We start from the raw sequence: 17,766 nt of genomic DNA, 5'->3' as shown, positions 1-17,766 counted from the left end.
GCCCAAAGCCACCTTAAGCTGCCTGGCCAGGGGACAGGGGAGGGGACCTTTTCAGGGCCCATTCTCAGGAACGGCCATTGAAGCTCGTGTACATATAATATCAGAATGTTTGAATGTTTTGCTTCTGGATTTTTTAGACATTTGACATGTTCTACATGTTATAAATTCAATGCAGTGTTTGGCTGCTGAGGAGAGCCATCAAAACACGAAATCAACCAGGGAGTTTTCAGCTGTTGTTTTTAACAGGCAGAAACAGTTATCATGGCTTGTTTGGAAGCCTCAATTCAGTGTTTTGCATCGGTTGGAGCCTCCTAGCTCTGAGAGGTCATCCGTTTCTGAGCCTCCAGTTAGGCCCTGGAGGTTCCTGCAGGGCTCGGTTGTGAGCTGGCTGGGAAATGTCTAAAGGGGAAGTGAGAGGAAGGGGCATTTTTCTTTCTCCCGGTCTGGGTGTGAAGAACTGAGTTTGGACACCGGGTGACATAAGAGCTGGCTAGGAAGGGCAAACTCTGAGCTTCCGTGGCCTCCCTGGCACAATGACCCAGCCGCAGCTCATGACCCAGATGCAGGAGGGGGAGGGGCTCATTACCATGCCCTTGTGTGACATCACAGGGCCACTCCCCCAAGGAGGCCTCGTTACCATGGGGACAGTACCGGCTTCAGAGGACGGCCTGCTCAGAGGCAGGCAGGCCAGCCTGGGGAGGAGGGGGCTTTGAGGGGAAGGTTGAGGACTGGGGACCCAAGCGACATACCCCGGCATCCCAGAGGAAGGCTGGGAACCCATGGAAACCGAGGGATTTGTGATGAAGAGTTTGCTGCCCTCCCTGAACGGCTGGTGCGGGGCTCTTCCTCACAGGGTGCAGGGGAGCGATCCTGGGAGGACCATCCCGCTGGCCAGAGTCCAACAGCCCCCGAGTTCTCAGACAGGCCTTCAAGTCCTGTGCATCTCTCTGTTTCTCCCCCAGACACAGGCAGGCACCCGGATCCAGGCAGACTACAGAAGGGATGTTGAGAGGAGGAGACTGATCCTGCGGAGGGGAGAGGCGCCCAAAGGCAAGTTGTGCCGCTATGCGGGGCAACTTGTAGTGTAAGCAGTGGTAACTGGCAACTCGAAGCTGGCGGAGTGCCACGGTCGGAAGCGCCTGACGACGTTAGCTGACGGAAGCTGGCAGAACACGGCTGGTTGGAAGGGGGTGGAAATTGGCAATGGCAGCTGGGGAGTGTGTGTGTGTGAATGTGTGTGTGAAAGTGTGTGTGAATGGGGTGTTCCATAACTGAGGGGCTTTCCGCCGTCAGCACGGGGCACTGGCCTGAATGTGTGTGTGAATGTGAGCCAGTGGCCATTTGCAGGTGGAAGTCCGTGAAGGCCAGCTGACGGACCCCATTGGATGTTGGCCAACTGAAGGCTGTGGAAGCCCCTGAAGGATGCCGGCGGAGGGGAGTCCACGATCCCTGCTTACCGCCGTGTTTTTGCCTTGCAGGAATGCGTCCAGCTGGACTTTTGGAGAAGCAGGGACACGAAAAGGATCCAGGGGACGTCTCGGGAAATCTCCTTGTGTCTCTGTGCCAGATTTGCCCTGGCAGATGTCACCCATGGCCTTCAATGTATCTGCTTTTCATTAAAACAAGCTGCTCAAATCATAATGCAGCCTCATTTATGATTAAAAGGCCACTATATGCAATAAACTTTTTCCCCTTCCTCCTGCAGTTTCTCTCCTGATTTGTTTTGGATTACAGGAACTTTTCCTATTTTGGGGTTTAAACGTTTGTACACAGATTTTAGGTTTAACGCACCCATATCACAGCAAGAACGTTTATTGCTCAATTCGAGTCCTGCAGGAGGCCTTTCCAGGGGTTCAACAGGATTTTCAGGGGAGGAACGTTTCAGTGTCAAAGCTCACTTCTTCAGACCTGAGGGGGGGGGTCTGAGTGTGGTTTTCATGATGGAATTTATTGCCCCCTCATCTCCCAGTTGACATCCCCAAGGGAAGGTTATTATGTTAAAAAAAAATAGGAGAAATAAACATGATTTTATAACCTGGGTGATATGTTAAAGGCCTAAGGGAAAGGTAGCACCTGGTAAGATATTCAAGAAGCATTTCATGTTAACAGATCCATTTCCCCATCAGCTTCCAGCTCCTTTTAGGATCCTACCTCAACCTTCCTTTTTTTCTAATCTTCCAGGAAGACTCTCTGCACCCCTCAGTAGCAAAGAGTATACTTATGAAATAAGTGGGGGGTGGGGGTAGGGAGGGATGGAGATCCCTGAATTCTGTTTTTAAATTTGGATAGAATAATTCCCTGCCCTGTGGCTTTCCGAAGAAGATCCCCACTGTATCATCATACCAAAGGCCTTTCATTCAAGGTCCTGTTTTCCAAAGTGGCCATCCTCAGGCTTCTAGGAAGACCTCCTGACACACGGAATGATGAACTGCCATGGAGAGGTAAACTGCCTCTGAACGAGGGAGTTCTATTTAACCATCATCACGCATGCCCACCGCTGGGCCTCACCACCTCCCAGTCCCCTGCCTCAGTCTCCACAACAGTCTAAACTACTGGGAGGGACATCTCGGTTCCCGTCCACTGGCTCTCCAGCATGTGGTGGAGGCCTTCCTTTGCCCACCCCCTCGCAGCCAGACCCTCCTGCCAACAGGTAACAGCCAGGCACTTGTGCTTTCTCTCTCTTGCGCTCCCAAGCAGTGTCCACTATGTTTGCTGCCTGTCTTGTTTTGAAATGGGTGGCAAAAGCCCTGAAAGTCAAACTGAGCAGAAGAAAGAAATATGGATTAAGAGCACTTTCTGTGGGGATTCCCTTGGCAATCTTACTGCCTATTTGGGGAGACCGGAAGTCACATCATGGACCATGTTCTTCTGACCAGTCTCCCCAGAAGACATTACAAAATTCAGAATTACATCTATACAACGGTGTTTTGGGGTAAGCCTCTCCTTATTCAATTTTTTTTCTTTTGACTGAATCATGCATGATATGTTTTCTCAAGGAAATTCTCTTTTGTACCTTTTGAAAAATGGTTATTTATGCCCCCTATTCATCCTTATCCACTGTTGTTCCTCTATATATTTCTGAAACAGCCTAGGGGATGGGACGTGTCCAGCTATCCAAGTTGGAATAGGGCCAATCAGGGTGCAGCCAGCTTTGTCCTGATTGGCCCTGCCCCAACAGCTCCCCCCTCCGGCCCTGGACTCTAGCCTCTTTGCTCTCAGACACTTCAGTGACTGGAGCCAGCAGCAGGTGAGAGGGCCCTGGCAAAAGGGTCGTGGTGGAGGGCTTGCTAACGAGGACCTCCTGGCCTGCTGGGCTGGGCCTGCTCACGAGGGCCTCCCAGCCTGCTGACTGCCTGCTAGGGAACTCTGTCTTGGGCCTGCTAATGAGCTTCCCAGCCCCCGCCCGCCCAAATTGATTTGGCTGCATGCTGCGGCCTAAAGCCACCTTAAGCTGCCTGGCCAGGGGCCAGGGGAGGGGACCCTTTCAGGGCCTGTTCTTAGGAACGGGCTTTGAAGCTAGTAAATAAATAAATATAAATAAAACAGTTCTGCAGGGCCTGCAAAAGGGAGCTCCTTTGCCAGGCATTTGGTTGAGGTCGACAGAAGTCAAACAACACTGACTGGGAATACCTATAGATGTACAGATTTTACTTATTTTGTAAAGTGATACCTTCTCTTATTATACTTAGTAAAGCATCATAGTGAATTGCTGTTTTAAAAACAATCTAATATCCACAGCAGCATCTTCTGATAACCAAGTTGTCCTATGAATAATAAAAGGGTTACCAAGCAGTAATACTTGTTTCTAATTTCATAATACAATATGTCTTCCATGTGGCAACAAGCGTCTGAAAATGGAAGTGTCGAAGACTGTTAACTCACATTTATCCTCTGATGACTATGTATTCTCCTGTCAACGACTGAAATTGTATTGTCTCCTTTGACACCTCACCATACTTAAAATAGATATTTTTCAGAGAACATTTTCATCCTGATTCAAATAACAACACACTGTAATTGATGCCAGGTTATGCTGGCTTTAAGCAGAGGATGCAAAAATTCTTTGGGACATTTTGGGAGGAAATTATAATATGTCCTTGTCTAACTCTGTTTCGTGGATAAAGAAAAAATATATCTTGTCAGCTTTGGAGAAGGATTTGTCGGATTGAATTAAAATAGTGAACCCTTAGGGAATATGGCAACTTGATGCTAACCATATTATGTGAAAGTAAACAAAGATGAAATCAGTAAGTTTTAGATGAAGAGTACTCAGGATTGGGTGTTAAATCTCATAATGCCTGTATTTGAGGAGCAAAGTACACAATACATTTTACACATCCCCTGTGGAGACTTAAAGTTGCAGATCAATTACATTCTCTATTGAGAACTTAATTTTCAACTGTGTGGGAGCCTATGGCACATAGGGAGAAAGGGATTCCTTGTCTCATTGGACCCTTTTGAAAGTGATATATTTTTATAGTAGACTGAGTTGGGAACAAATTAAGATTTTCAATTCCATGTTTTTAGTGAGTTTTGTTTTGATTTAGAGTGTTTTGATCATTATGAACAGGTTGTCACCAACCAACTGAATTTTAGGAACTTTAAATAGTAGTGGTATCTGGGAATCTGTCTCCATCCTCTGGAAGCTGATCTTCCTTATCTTCACTTTGACTTAGAGCCACCTAAACATTTCCTTAGACAGAGTTCTGTCATGAAGCATAACTTTCTCACCTCTGCCCTCATGCTGCAGCCCAAAACGGAGGCATCTGAGGCTGCAGCAAGAAGACGAAAGTGTACAAGTCATCTTCATCTACACAGAAGTAGTCTGCAAAGTCCAGGCTTCCCCCTTCCCATTCTCTCCCTTTGTAAGCCATTTTGAACTAGAGTTGGGCAAATCGTTTCTTCATTCCTTTTTGTATTATCCTATCGCATTCTGTGTTCCATACCCTTACTATGCTCATTAGAGCATCCAGTATTCTCCAAGAGAAGTTTGAGATTAGCATTTCACCAAATACATAGATTTCATATGTACAACCATACCTATGTGCATGTGTATTTAAGTGGGAGGACCAGGGTTATGAGTTCAGGTCATCTGCCCCCCCCCCCCCGTGTGTGTTTCTGGACTGTGTTCAGAACTGTTTTGGCTTATCAGTTCCCCCTAGGCTTACATCACCTGTTGATACCAACAATATATTATCACTGTGGCCAATGCACTGGGACGTTGGGGGGTCAGTCAAGTATTATTGCAACCGCCATCAACTGTGTATTGTGGGTATCTTAGTTTTATGAGATGTTTTTATGCTATGTTTTATTGTAAACAGCCGTGGTGGGCCGGGAGTGGTAGTATAGAAATGTAAATTTTATTTGTTTTATTTATATTATGCTATGACAGATATAATATAGTATATATATATCAGCCTTTGGCTCTTCAGTATGGGGATGCTAGTAATACCAACAGCCAAAGGCTGATATATATACTAGTATATATACTATATTATTCAATAGAGGTTGAATTTCACAATTTGGATATTCATTCCATTTATATTCAAAGGACAACAATTGAGAAAAATTTCCATTTGAAAACAGGACATATCTATAAATTGTTCTGGTTGGATCCTATATATGAGAATAAACAAACAAGAACGAAGAACCCTTTACTTCAGTGGTCCCCAACCTTTTTATCACTGGGGACCGGTCAACGCATGACAATTTTACTGAAGCCCGGGGGGGTAGTCTTTTGCCAAGGGATATCGCCGCCACCTGAGCCCCTGCTCCACTTGCTTTCCTGCCGGTGCACCCGACTTCCCGCTGCCCGCTGGGGGGCGCTGCCATCAGCAGCTGTGCAGTGCCACGCTGAGGGGGAGCCCCAGCCATGGCGGCCGCTGGAGATCTCCAAAGGTGAGATGGCAGCAGACTGGCAGGGCAGCCCCCAAGGCAACAGCTGGGGAGGAGGATGGGGAAGAGCCACGGCCCGGTACCGACTGTTCCACAGACCATTACCAGTCTCCAGACCAGGGGTTGAGGACCAAGTTTACTTCATTTATTCTGTATAATTTTAGTACCTATAGTGCCTTGGGATATGTTTTTTCTCTTTTAATGAGACTCAAGGCAGATGACATAGTGTAAATAAATGCGACAGGGTTTCAATTGCAGAAATCTGAAAAAAACTAGTCCATGGTAGATTGGTAGATGTCCATGGTAGACCAACTACTGTTTCCAGAACAAAATCTAACTGGATCACCTCAGTGATTGCAATGATATTTTCTTCAGGTCAAACTGACTGACCACTTTAGGGAATTCTTTTTCAATTTCAAGTTAGTCTTTAAAAACTGATGGATTATCTAACTAGGCATTAGATTATGTCTGTGTTCTTATCTATCTATTGGGAATCATTAGGAACAATTAAGAACCTTTAAGAGACATGAGGAATCAAAATATAGGCTTAACAGATGGAGCCATGTAACAAAATACATCTATAGGATGCTAAAGGCAAGCAAACACATGATGTTCTTGAACTTCTTCTGCAAAGCACATGGATTCTCCAAGACTCACTCCATGAATAGTATTGACCAAGGATAAATTATAAACCATTTGAGCATTCAGATGGAGTTGCTGAAATACTGGAGGCATTTCCGCACATCAGTAAAGATAGCATTTTGTCAGAGGAATGGCAAGACGCTAAATGTTATCTCGCTTCCCAGCTGTTCCTCACCCTTTTGTGCTATCTCGCCTGGTCTGCCACCATTTCACGCCTCTTACATTCCACATCTGCTGCTGGAAATGGCAGAAGAGAGCAACGTGCCTTATACGTGACTCTCTTCCACCTGTCAGTCAAACCAGGCAGCCAATCCCCTTCCTCCATATTCTATAATAGGAATATTTTTGGCATTCCTGCATTTCCCGGGACCTAGGGGGGTTGGGGTTTGAGGTAGAGCCTCCAAACTTCAGGGTAGCTCCATGAAGCTCTTCGCCAACTCCCCTCCAAATTTCAGAATGATTGGTCCAAGGGGTCCACTTCAAGGGGCTCCCAAAGAGGGTGCCCCCATCCCTCCATTGTATCCTATGGGATGGACTCAGGAGCCCCTAGAAGTGGACCCCTTGGACCAATGATTATGTAATTTGGAGGGGAGTCAGAGAAGAACCTCCCAGAGCTACGTTGAAAGTTTGAAGGGTCTACCTCAACCCCGCACCCCCCAGCCCTGGGAAAGGCGGGAATGCTAAAATTCCCATTATAGTCTATAGTGAGAGTAGTCAACCTGTGGTCCTCCAGATGTTCATGGACTACAATTCCCATGACCCCCTGCCAACAAACGCTGGCAGGGGCTCATGGAAATTGTAGTCCATGGACATCTGGAGGACCACAAGTTGACTACCCCTGGTCTATAGCACCATAGACTTTCATGGGTGCCAAAGCCCAGGCAGAAGGATTAGGCCCTTAGTGATTTGACTCCTTTGATTGGGGGGGGGGGGAGAGGAAGGGAGGGGAATAATTGTTCCTCATTGTGGGGGGACAAAACTTTAAAGAGGCATGCTTTGTATGACAACTTGGGAAATAATTATTTTATGCTTTGCGTGCACGCTTGAATGTCTATTCGTTGTTCCAGGCAGTTTGCTTTAAAAAAAAAAAAGTCCCTGGGAGAACGGAGAGGAAGTTGGGTGCAAGGATGGGACATTGGAGGCAGTGATAGTGCTTCTTCGCCTACATACATTTCTTTAGCATGTGACCTGCTGGTTGCTTTCCTGTAGCTCGCACTTTTTAGGTTGGGGAATCCATCTTACGGGATTCCCTAGCAAGCGCTTTAAAATAGAGGATGTAGCTAGCAGTTTGCTCCTTGGATGCTAGATATTGGTGACATCATGCGAAATGCCAAAAATGTAGCATCTTCACCAGGTAAGCATTTTACTATATTTATGGCACGCACAATGGTGGTAGCAGGGGTCTCCTCCTTTCTGCCTCCACTTCTCTGTTACTGGCTAGCTGGCCATTGAGGAGCAATTACCACCAAAAAAGGGAGTGACATAGGAAATTAATCTGATGTGCCTACATAACCTGAAAGCATTGTAGGCATGTTGGGGACATTGGGGGGAAGGGCACTCTGGGTTTTAGGCTAATTCTACCATAGAGTTTTGCTGCAAAACCAGAGTGCCACCCCCAATGTGGTTATATTATTTCTGGGTCATGTAGGCATGTCACATTAATCTGGCTATACTTTTGTCTGAAACCTAAGGTTAGACTCTTCCTGCTAGGCTTCATTTTTAGTAAACTAATTACTGTCCTTTTTGCAGAACTCCTTACCTGTATGCCACTTGATTTGGCTATTATTTGTTCTACTCAAAGCTTGGATCCTTCTCTATCTGTTCCTTATTTCTGGAATCTTTCTCGTTTGTAATTTGATTACTCTCTTGCTTGTTCAATGATGTGTCAAGCAACTGAGACGTGGTGAATTTTCAACTACTCCTGTGACAATTGGTACCTACCTCTGTAGTTTCACCCAGCCAGGCAGTTAATAGGCCAAAGTACCACCAGAGTGAGCACAACCCTGTATCAGCCTCTCATGGTATTCAGCCCTAGTGTCTCCAGTTCCAGTCCAATGAGACTATGAACCCAGTGACCCTAGACTTGCTCTACAACACCAAGCTCAAGATGCTTCTTGGTCAGATTAGGGATTCCTGGTACTCATACAATTACTAGACTTTATCGGCTTCAGAAAAATCTCCATTTTTAAAGGAAGCTGTTTTAGCAAGAGTGGAAAGGAAATTATATAGAACCGAAGCTAAATGTAGGATAGTGTTTTTCCTAAGATAGCTAATGCCATGCTAAGTAGACATTGGTAGGTTTGCTTAAATAGCATGTTTCTTTAACTATAGCACTGCTATTCTATCATTATATCCAGAATACAGAGGACTCTGCTTCTGCTTGCTCCACATCCTATTGCTGTTCATATGCACTTTACAACATATTTGTCCCGAGTGGTTTGGAGTCCCTGAAGTATCAGAATGGTACTGTTGACTGCAGAGGTATACAGGCCCTAATGATTGTTTATGCTGCAACAGCTCTTGGACTGAATGGATTTAAACATTGTTTTTCCTGTACAGCCTGCCTAAGATCTTGGTGCTACATACTTGTTAAAATAATTTTAGAACCTGATTAAGGCATTCTCTTCATTTGCATTTTCTGTACATACTTGAGGTAAGGATTTTATGTAAGTGGATAAGAGCATTTTCTTATAGTTATTTTGGCTATTCAGATCTTCAGTCTCACTGACTTAGCAAAAGGTAGAACTGGGATCAATCCAATTGGCAGCCCAAATGATTGCACCAAGATTTTGTGATGGTTTTATCCTTGTAGTAGGCTATATTCTGATTGGCTATTGCAGCTACTCAACAATGGTGCAAGGTATTTAAGGGCCTTCTGTAGGCAAAACTTTCATCTAACACAAAGTAGGCAACACTGTCCAAATTAGGTCCATCCAGCACAACTGCAAAAAATCACAGTCAGTTCCATGGGCTATGTGGCAGAATGGGCCTACTTCAGCCTTCAGGCCCTATTCCATGCTACCCACGAGGGGGAGGGGAGGCACAGGCGCCAATGTGTCACTCAGCACACAGACGCAGGTGTGGAGCTCTGCGTCTGTGTGAGTGCACCAAGTTGCGAACCAGTGCCCGCGACTCCTCTCCCCTCCCCGCAGGGCTGGCTGCGTCAGTCTGGAATGGCCGATTCGGATGCGGCTGCACACAACCCTACTCCCAACTCTACTAAACTCACCTACCCCAACAGGCTAGCACCCATTTTATTCCTGGGTGCAATGGGCTTTGCCCCTAGTTTTTAATAAGCATTGTGTACTCATGAATGTTACATGATGTCACATGCATGAAATGGACCTGAAGAGTGCACAAAGTAGAATCATAGAGTTGGAAAGGACCTCAAGGCTACAAACCCTGCAGAATGCAGGAAATGGTCACAAGAGCCAAGCACCTACATAATCCCTTCTGTCCACCCACTTAAAATCTGCTTATATTCACATAATTAGCATTTCTTTCAGATGACTGTCTAGCCTCTGCTTAAAAACTTCCAAAGAAGGAGAACCCACCACCTCAGGAGGAAACCTGTTCCACTGAGGAACTGCTCTGTCGTGAACTTCTGGATGTTTAGCCGAAAATTCTTTTAAATTAATTGAAACCCGTTGGTTCTGGCCCGGCCCTCTGGGGCAACAGAAAACAACTATGCTCCATTCCCCTATGTGACAGCCCTTCAAGTACTTGATGGTGGCTATCATATCACCTCTTCTCTCCAGGCTAGAAGTAGAAATAATTTTGTCTGCAGCACATAGAGAAAGTGTGTGTGTGTAAAGGAAATTGTCTGGTTCTAACCATAACCGCTTAATAACTGTCAAACCAAAAATGAGTCCAGAAGAAACATTCAGGCTATGTCTCTATTTCTCAGTTTGTCACAAGAAAGAGTTTTATGCATACAGCCAGCTTTTATCCGTTGGGTTTTTATGTATATATATATTTGCTTTGGAAAAGATTAGGTAGATTAGGTAGTCCATTGTCTAAACTACCTAAAGATTAGGTAGTCCATTGTCTAAACCGTAAAACTAAAAGAAATATAAATTGTAATTTATCAGATAATCTGTTTGCTAAGAGACCAAAACATCTGGTTGGCCGGACATGCTATTCAGGACTTTATTTGCTTCCTTACTTTATACCCTGCCTTTCACTGCAATGGGGGCCCAAAGTACAATCCTTACATTGTTCTCCTCCCCTCCATTTTAGCCTTGCAATTACTCTGTGAGACAGGCTAGGCTGAATGTGTGTGATTTGCCCAAAATCACTCAGCCAGCTTCCATGGCAGTGTAGGGGTTCAAACCAGGATGTAAACTGCACGGAGCTTTTATTCCAATTCCAGGTCGATTCAATTCCTGCCACCTACACAGAATGCGATTTCCGTTTTGATTTGGGGTAATTTAAATTTTCCTTCTGCAGCAAGGCTTGGAATGACCCTACCTTTATTGTGCAATATCTTAGAGTGCTTTTAATGCTAAATATTTATAAAATCCGGATTGGGAAAGCAGGCTGTTTTGAATCTGGGCTTTGCTGCGTGGTAGAGAACCCCTGATTGGCCAAAGCTGGTCATGTAACAAGCTTGCCTTAAAGGAGAAGACCCTAATTTCTCTCAACTTCTGTCGGTCTTGGATTTTTTCTCCCTCCTCTGCCTTCTTCGATCCTCTCCCCCCCCCCCCTCCAAGAAAAGTAAGAGGCTCCCTGCTTGGCTCCTCTCCCCTCCTCCCTTCAAGAACAGAAAGAAAAAAACTTTGCTCCCCCCCCCTTCTGAACTACCCTAACCACGTGCAGAACACTTTCCTGTTTCAATGGGGAGGGAGGGAAAGAGGAAGACCTGAGTTCAAATCAATCTGAATTCAACAGGATTGACAATGGAATAAACAAAGTAAGTGCAGACTCTGCCCAGGTCTCTGAGCTCCTAGTCCAAGTCTAATCACTATACCACATTATCAACAGCTCAGAATACTGTCCCTTTTAACAGCTTGGCTTTCACCTTCTCTTCTGCATTCCATGTATTACATCTTACTGAATTTTGAATAGAGTAAGTTGTTAGGAGAGATTTTTGCCACCACATCCTTCCCACTGTGAACTTTTGCATCCACTATAAATTGGTTCTTGATGGTCATTGGACTTTTTTAGCCCTGGAACTGGAGTTAAAAGGGAGGATCAGCAGATCTTATTTAAATTCATGGACAAAACAGAAGAATAATTTCTGCCAGTTTCCTCTTCTAGGTACAGCCTCTAGAACTGCATCTCAAATGGTTCTCCAGAGCCCCCACCATCCAGGAATGATTTTTCAGGAGTTGCAAGGGGTTGGGATATGAGGAGAGAGAAATGAGAAGAAAGCAATAGTCTCCTCTTGACACTAAATTGCCAACTTCAAACTGAGGTTTATATTCTCTTGGAATTACAACTAGGGTGACCAGGTCCTTTGGACTAGCTGGCAGGGGATGGGGGCGAATTTACTGGGAGCAAGAAGAAATGCCAAAATAAATGCTCCATCCCTATGTGCTCCCAAACCAGAGCATTGCCTATCCAATACCCATAACATGCCTACATCACTTTGGGTCACATAGGCACATCATGTTAATTTCCAGTGTTCCTTCCTGCTTGTGGAGATAAATCTTCCCTGCTGGCCAGCTGTCTTGTAGTGGAAAGGTGGGACCTGAAATTGGGGGACCCCATCCCCTGGGGAGAGGAGTCTGGCATCCCTAATTACAACTCATCACCAGGTGACAGCGACTAGTTCTTCTGAGGGAAATAGCTGCTTCAGAGGACCGACTCTGTGGGATTATGCTCATCCCTTCCTTCCCTAAGCCCCAGTTTCCCCAGGCTCCACCCCCAAATCTCCAGGAATTCCCCAGCCCAGAGTTGGCATCCCCAGTGGAAATATGTTTGCTGAGCCTCCCATTGTGGTGTCTCCATATCAGCACTGAAATTAGCACAGATATGACTTTTAAAAAAAATTCTCAGTACACAGACAAAACAAAACAAAAAACTGCAAAATATTACTGAAACTATTAGTTTACAATATATACTACTAATATTGTCAGGCAATAAATAGTAGGAATACTGACCAAGCTGGGAAATACTTTAGTTTAAAGAACTTTTTTTAAAAGGGGGGGGCATTAAACAGTACAACTTTAAACTGTCAAGCCACTGTTCCTTTTGTCAAAGGAGACAAACAGGTACCAGCCATCTGCATGGATTTGCAGATGACAGTCTGCATCAAACAGAAGGCAATAGCTAGGAACATGCAGTTCTTATCATCAGCCATCAGTTCGGCTGAACTGCATCGACAGGACCCGCTCCTTCCCAAATCCAAATCTAATTGGTAGCCCGGTAACACTGTCTCTGCAGGCTGACCTACTTTCAAATATCAGTGGGGGATCTGTCGAAAATTGCCCCCACATGGCGCTGTGCTCTGTGCAGCTCCTGGAAGGCTTAGAACCCATTTCCATTTCACCTAACTGGGTGGAGCCACTGCGAGACAGCACTGGCGTCTGTGAGGATTGTGCAGGGCTGGCACAGATGCTGTCTATTGTGAACCACATGGAAGGCTTTGTTTCAAGGGCCATCTGGAAGGCAGCTCCATGGAAGCCATTTTGCTGAGGTTATCACAAGAGGAACACATAGGATTTTCTTTCTAAGGATAGAACTTAAAAAAAGAAAAACAGGGCTAGGGACATTTACAGCCAGAGTTACCTGATGTCAGTGACCAACCCTTCATTATTTCCTTCACCTTTTTCAGCCACAGGCATGAATAGTATGTTTTGCAAGTGATTTCAAATCTTAAGAGGGTTTTTCCCCCCTTTTCTGTCAGCACATATACTAGAGCAGTGGTCCCCAACCTTTTTATCACCAGGGACCGGTCAACGCTTGACAATTTTACTGAGGCCCATGAGGGGGGGGGTAGTCTTTTGCCGAGGGATGTTGCCGCTGCATGAGACCCTGCTCCACTTGCTTTCCCGCCGGCGCCCCTGACTTCCCACTGCCCGCTGGGGGGCACTGTCGGCAGCAGCTGTGCAGTGCCATGCTGAGGGGGAGCCCTAGCCATGGCGGCCGCTGGAGGGCACCAAAGGTGAGCCAGTGCCAGAGTGGCAAGGCAGCCCCCGAGGCAGCAGCCAAGGAGGAGTATGAGGCGGAACCGCGGCCTGGTACCGGTCTCCGGACCTGGGGTTGGGGACCACAGTACTAGAGTATTCAGAACTAGGTTTATAACTCCCCCCTCTTTGAGCCAAGTCATTGTACATGTGGGTGTTACCATGTGTGATCATGGCCCACTTTCCAATTTCTTACTAGGGTAGTCTGAGCACACACACACACAACCCATTTCCTCTCACTCCTAAACCGATGGCCCTGCTGGATCAGGTTCCACAGCTGGCTCATGAGAATGGGCAGAGATTGGGCAATGACACACACAAACCACAATTAAGGGGCTACTGACAAAGTGACTAAACTCTAATGCAGGTTTGGAATAAGTACTGAGACCTTAAATATGTGGAAATCAGAGATAATTTATTGAGGCGAATAACTAGAACACGCGAGCAATTGTAATGTTATCAAGAGCACATCAAAAATGCTCCAAACTAAGATGCCCTTGGTGAGATTCCAGTTGCCCACACACACTGTGCAAAGTGACTCATTCAAGAAGGAGAGGAAAATCACCAAAGAGGAAGAGCAAAAAGGTGAAGCTGGAGAGATTGCTACCTGTTTGGTCAAGCTCTATGCAAAGGTTCAGTTTCCAAGGTAGCAGCCCAGCATCCAGGCAGCAATTCATCCCAAGGACCCAGAAGCAGGGACCCTCTGTAATCCCAAAGTGAGAAGAGAGGCATACACGTGTTAGTGGATCTAGAACAGTGATTCCCAAAGTGGGCCCTACCGCCCCCTGGTGGGTGCTGCAGCAATCCAGGGGAGCAGCGATGGGCCACAGGTGCATTTGGGGGCGATGAATAACTATTAAAATAAAATAAAAATTAATTTCCAGGGCGCTGAGTAATATTTTTTCTGGAAAGGGGGCGGTAGGCCAGATAAGTTTGGGAACCACTGATCTAAAACCAGTAAACCTCTGCAGCCACTCACAGGACCACAGCACAAAGGAATTTCAATCTGGGGCAATAGTTTGGGCCCAATAATATGGCAAGAGACAGAGTAACAAGCAAAATATTCTTTTTTCTTTGGGCTCCTAGAGTTGTCAGGTTCTCTGGCCCTGGCAGAGGATGGGAGGGTAGAGTTGCCAGATCAAAGCTGGAAAACTCCTGGAGATTTGGGAATGGTGCCTGGGAGGACAGGGACCTCAGTGGGGTACAGTGAGACAAAGCACTTTCCCAAGCATCCCATTTTTCAAGGATGAGCGTTAACTCTGGTGGATTCTCAAGCTCCCACCTGGAGGTTGGCAGTCATAGCTCTGAAGAGGGCCTGGCATGCTAACAAATCTTGCAAACAGATTGGTCAAAACTGAGGAGGGAGGTCCAGAGGTCCAGGTAAGGAAAGAGAAGGAAAATCTAGCAAGGAAGCACATGAGCTGGAGACAATTTACGAATTTTATTGAGCTGGAGTTTTAACAATGAACTTACAGTGGCACCTTTTAAGACTAACAAAGTTTTATTCTGGATATATGTTTTTGTGTACATGCACACTGCTTCGGGTATATGCTTATACCCAGAATAAAACTTTGTGGGTCTTAAAGGTGCCGCTTAAACTTTGTTCTGCTGCTTCAGTCCAGCACGGCTGCCCAACTGAGCCCAAATTAAATCACCTTGAACTGAGAATCTTAGTGGGTTGGGGTGTGTGTTTGGAGTGCTTGGGCAACCAGATTCTTTGTACTAAACTAGTTATTTATTGAGGCCCTGATTGATAGTTCCATGGTCAGAAAAAGGGAGAGGCTTGGTTTATCTCTGAAGCTGCTATTGTCTCCCGTGAGCATGACGAAATTGGAAATGGGGATACACCTAATCCTGTCTTCTCTGTCTTGGAGATTGCTGAAACTTGTTTCTGGGCCTGGAGTGAGAGGAGCTGCTGGTCTCCATGACAAAACAGAGAAGGGAAAGTATATGCAAAATAGAGGCAAGATCAAAAGAGAGGCTGAAGTGGTTGTGAATTTAGCCTGCGTTTTTAAGCTATTAGAATGAAGTTCTCAGATTTTCACTGCAGTCAGCCACTGGCGGACAAAATAGATTTAAAGACAACAACAACAACAACAACCTGGTGTTAAAGAGATGCAGACTTCAAAGTCTTGACTGTTTGTTATTTCATTATATTTACACCCACCCCATTTTCTCCCTAATGGAGACCCCCAACCAGCTTACATTCTACCTTCCTCTGTTTTATCCTCATGACAAATCAGCAAGGTAGCCTACCCTGACCACAAACCAGCAGGATAGATTAGAGCACGAACCCCTGGTTGGAAATCCCTGCGTTAGAGAGAGAGTGACTGATTAGACCATGGAGAAGCCCCAGAAATAATTTTTCAGACTTCAAGGAGCCCTGGAAATAATTCCAGCAGGCCTCACCTGCCACCATATCCCCATAAGTGACATCTCTACCTGCACCCTTAGCCCTCCTTTTGCTCCCTTCCCCCGCCTTTACTATTACTATGGTGGCAATGCCTCACGTAGGCCAGAAAGAGCAGGAGCTGAGAAGACAGCCCAGACCCCCCATCCCATGCCACGTCAGAACTCTGGCAGACCCCCTTCAGAACTCCCACAGCCCCCGAGGTGTCCATGGACCTGGTTGGAAATCCCTGCGTTAGAGCGAGAGTGACTGGTGAGCTGCCATGGGGATTCGAAGGTGGGGCTACCAGATCCTGACTGAACACTAAGCAATATACGACACTATCATTCTGCCATATGCTGAGAGCTTCTAACAACACCAAAAATTATGAAGAATGGTTATTATGCAATGAGATGGGCTATTTTATTAACTTTGCTGATGTGCAATGATTTTTACATTAGCTTTGTGAGTCATTTTTCCTGTTACTTTTATGACCTATAGTTTGACAATGTGTTTGACTTTAAATAGGAATACATGTAATCGGTTGAAAGAGTGGCTTCTGTTCTTTGTAACTGTGGCTCTCTCTAGTTTATTTCTAGTAAAGAAACTGTATTAAGCCATCGAAAGGGGGAAACGCAACCATGAACAATTGCACCTTCATGAGCAAGAACCTCCTGCATTTGGTGTTGACTGCATCCTGCGGAGCGGATTAAATAAAGCAATAAGGGCTGTTGGGGAGGGGTTAGGGTGGACCCTGTCCGGGATAAAAACTCTGATTCGCTCCTCAGAATGGCAATCTAGGGCCAAGTGGCAAATTGGGAGGCGTGAAAAGCGCGCCTCCCTATTGGCTACTTGGCCCGTCTCCCGGAGGCCGCGCCGCCAACTCTTCAGTCCTCCTGAGCCGCCATCCTTGCCAGATGGCCACCGGGGAGGACCCTGGCCCCACGCCGCTGGGCTCCGGGGAGACGACGCTCCCGCCGCCCAGCGACTGCCCTCCGACGACTCGCGAACTCTCCACCACCCCACTACCCCCTCCCCGAATGCTGCCGCCTGCCAACCTCGCGAGTCCCCCACCACCCTCCGCCCCCGGCTGAGCGACCGTGTGCCCTTCCCGTCCCACCGATGACCGTCCGCCCGCAGCCGCTGCCCAACCCTTCCCACGCTGCCCGACCCTTCCCACTTGCCGCTGGCCGCTTCCACCGCTGTCCCCGGTCTTCGAGGCCACCGCTGCACTGCTGCGCCAACGAATGGCTACCTCCTGATGCAAGGCCGAAGACAGGACAGGACTCCAGTGCCGCACCTGGGCCGCCCCCCAAGCGGCGCGCCTAGGCTGCAGCCACCGCACTGCTCCACGTGGCCATCTGCCTCTGAGGCGCCCGCCATCCTCCGTCACCGCACCTACCCCACACCCCGGAGCCGCCATCCCACACAAAAGGTAGGACGCCTTTCTCACTTCCACCCCTGCGCACACAGAAGCCTTTGAGCTTCGGGTGGGGGGGAAGCCCTTCTAGCGCCCATTTTATTTCAATATAAAATGGGCTTTTAATCTAGTACTCTATAATAAAGATGTTAATCTGTAAGGTATCACAGCACACCGTACTCATCAGTTTTCTGTGATGTAGAAGACATATGTGAACCCTACAGTTACCAACCTCCAGGTGAAGCCCTGAGTTCTCCTGGAATTACAACTCATCTTCCCACTTCAAAGAC

At 46.6% G+C, this 17,766-nt stretch overlaps 1 long non-coding RNA gene across 1 annotated transcript; it reads left to right on the top strand.

The window, feature by feature from the left end:
* The first annotated feature begins 672 nt into the window (after positions 1–672).
* LOC143844388 (uncharacterized) lies at positions 673–1,700 on the top strand. The gene is made up of 2 exons (XR_013233971.1): positions 673–832; positions 963–1,700. It is a non-coding gene; the product is annotated as an uncharacterized LOC143844388 (long non-coding RNA).
* Positions 1,701–17,766: the final 16,066 nt, after the last annotated feature.

Source organism: Paroedura picta, chromosome 1 (genome assembly GCF_049243985.1).
Source record: "Paroedura picta isolate Pp20150507F chromosome 1, Ppicta_v3.0, whole genome shotgun sequence".
Lineage (NCBI taxonomy): Eukaryota > Metazoa > Chordata > Lepidosauria > Squamata > Gekkonidae > Paroedura > Paroedura picta.
The sequence above is the reverse complement of the archived record's forward strand: the minus strand, read 5'-3'. Positions and strand labels throughout refer to the sequence as shown.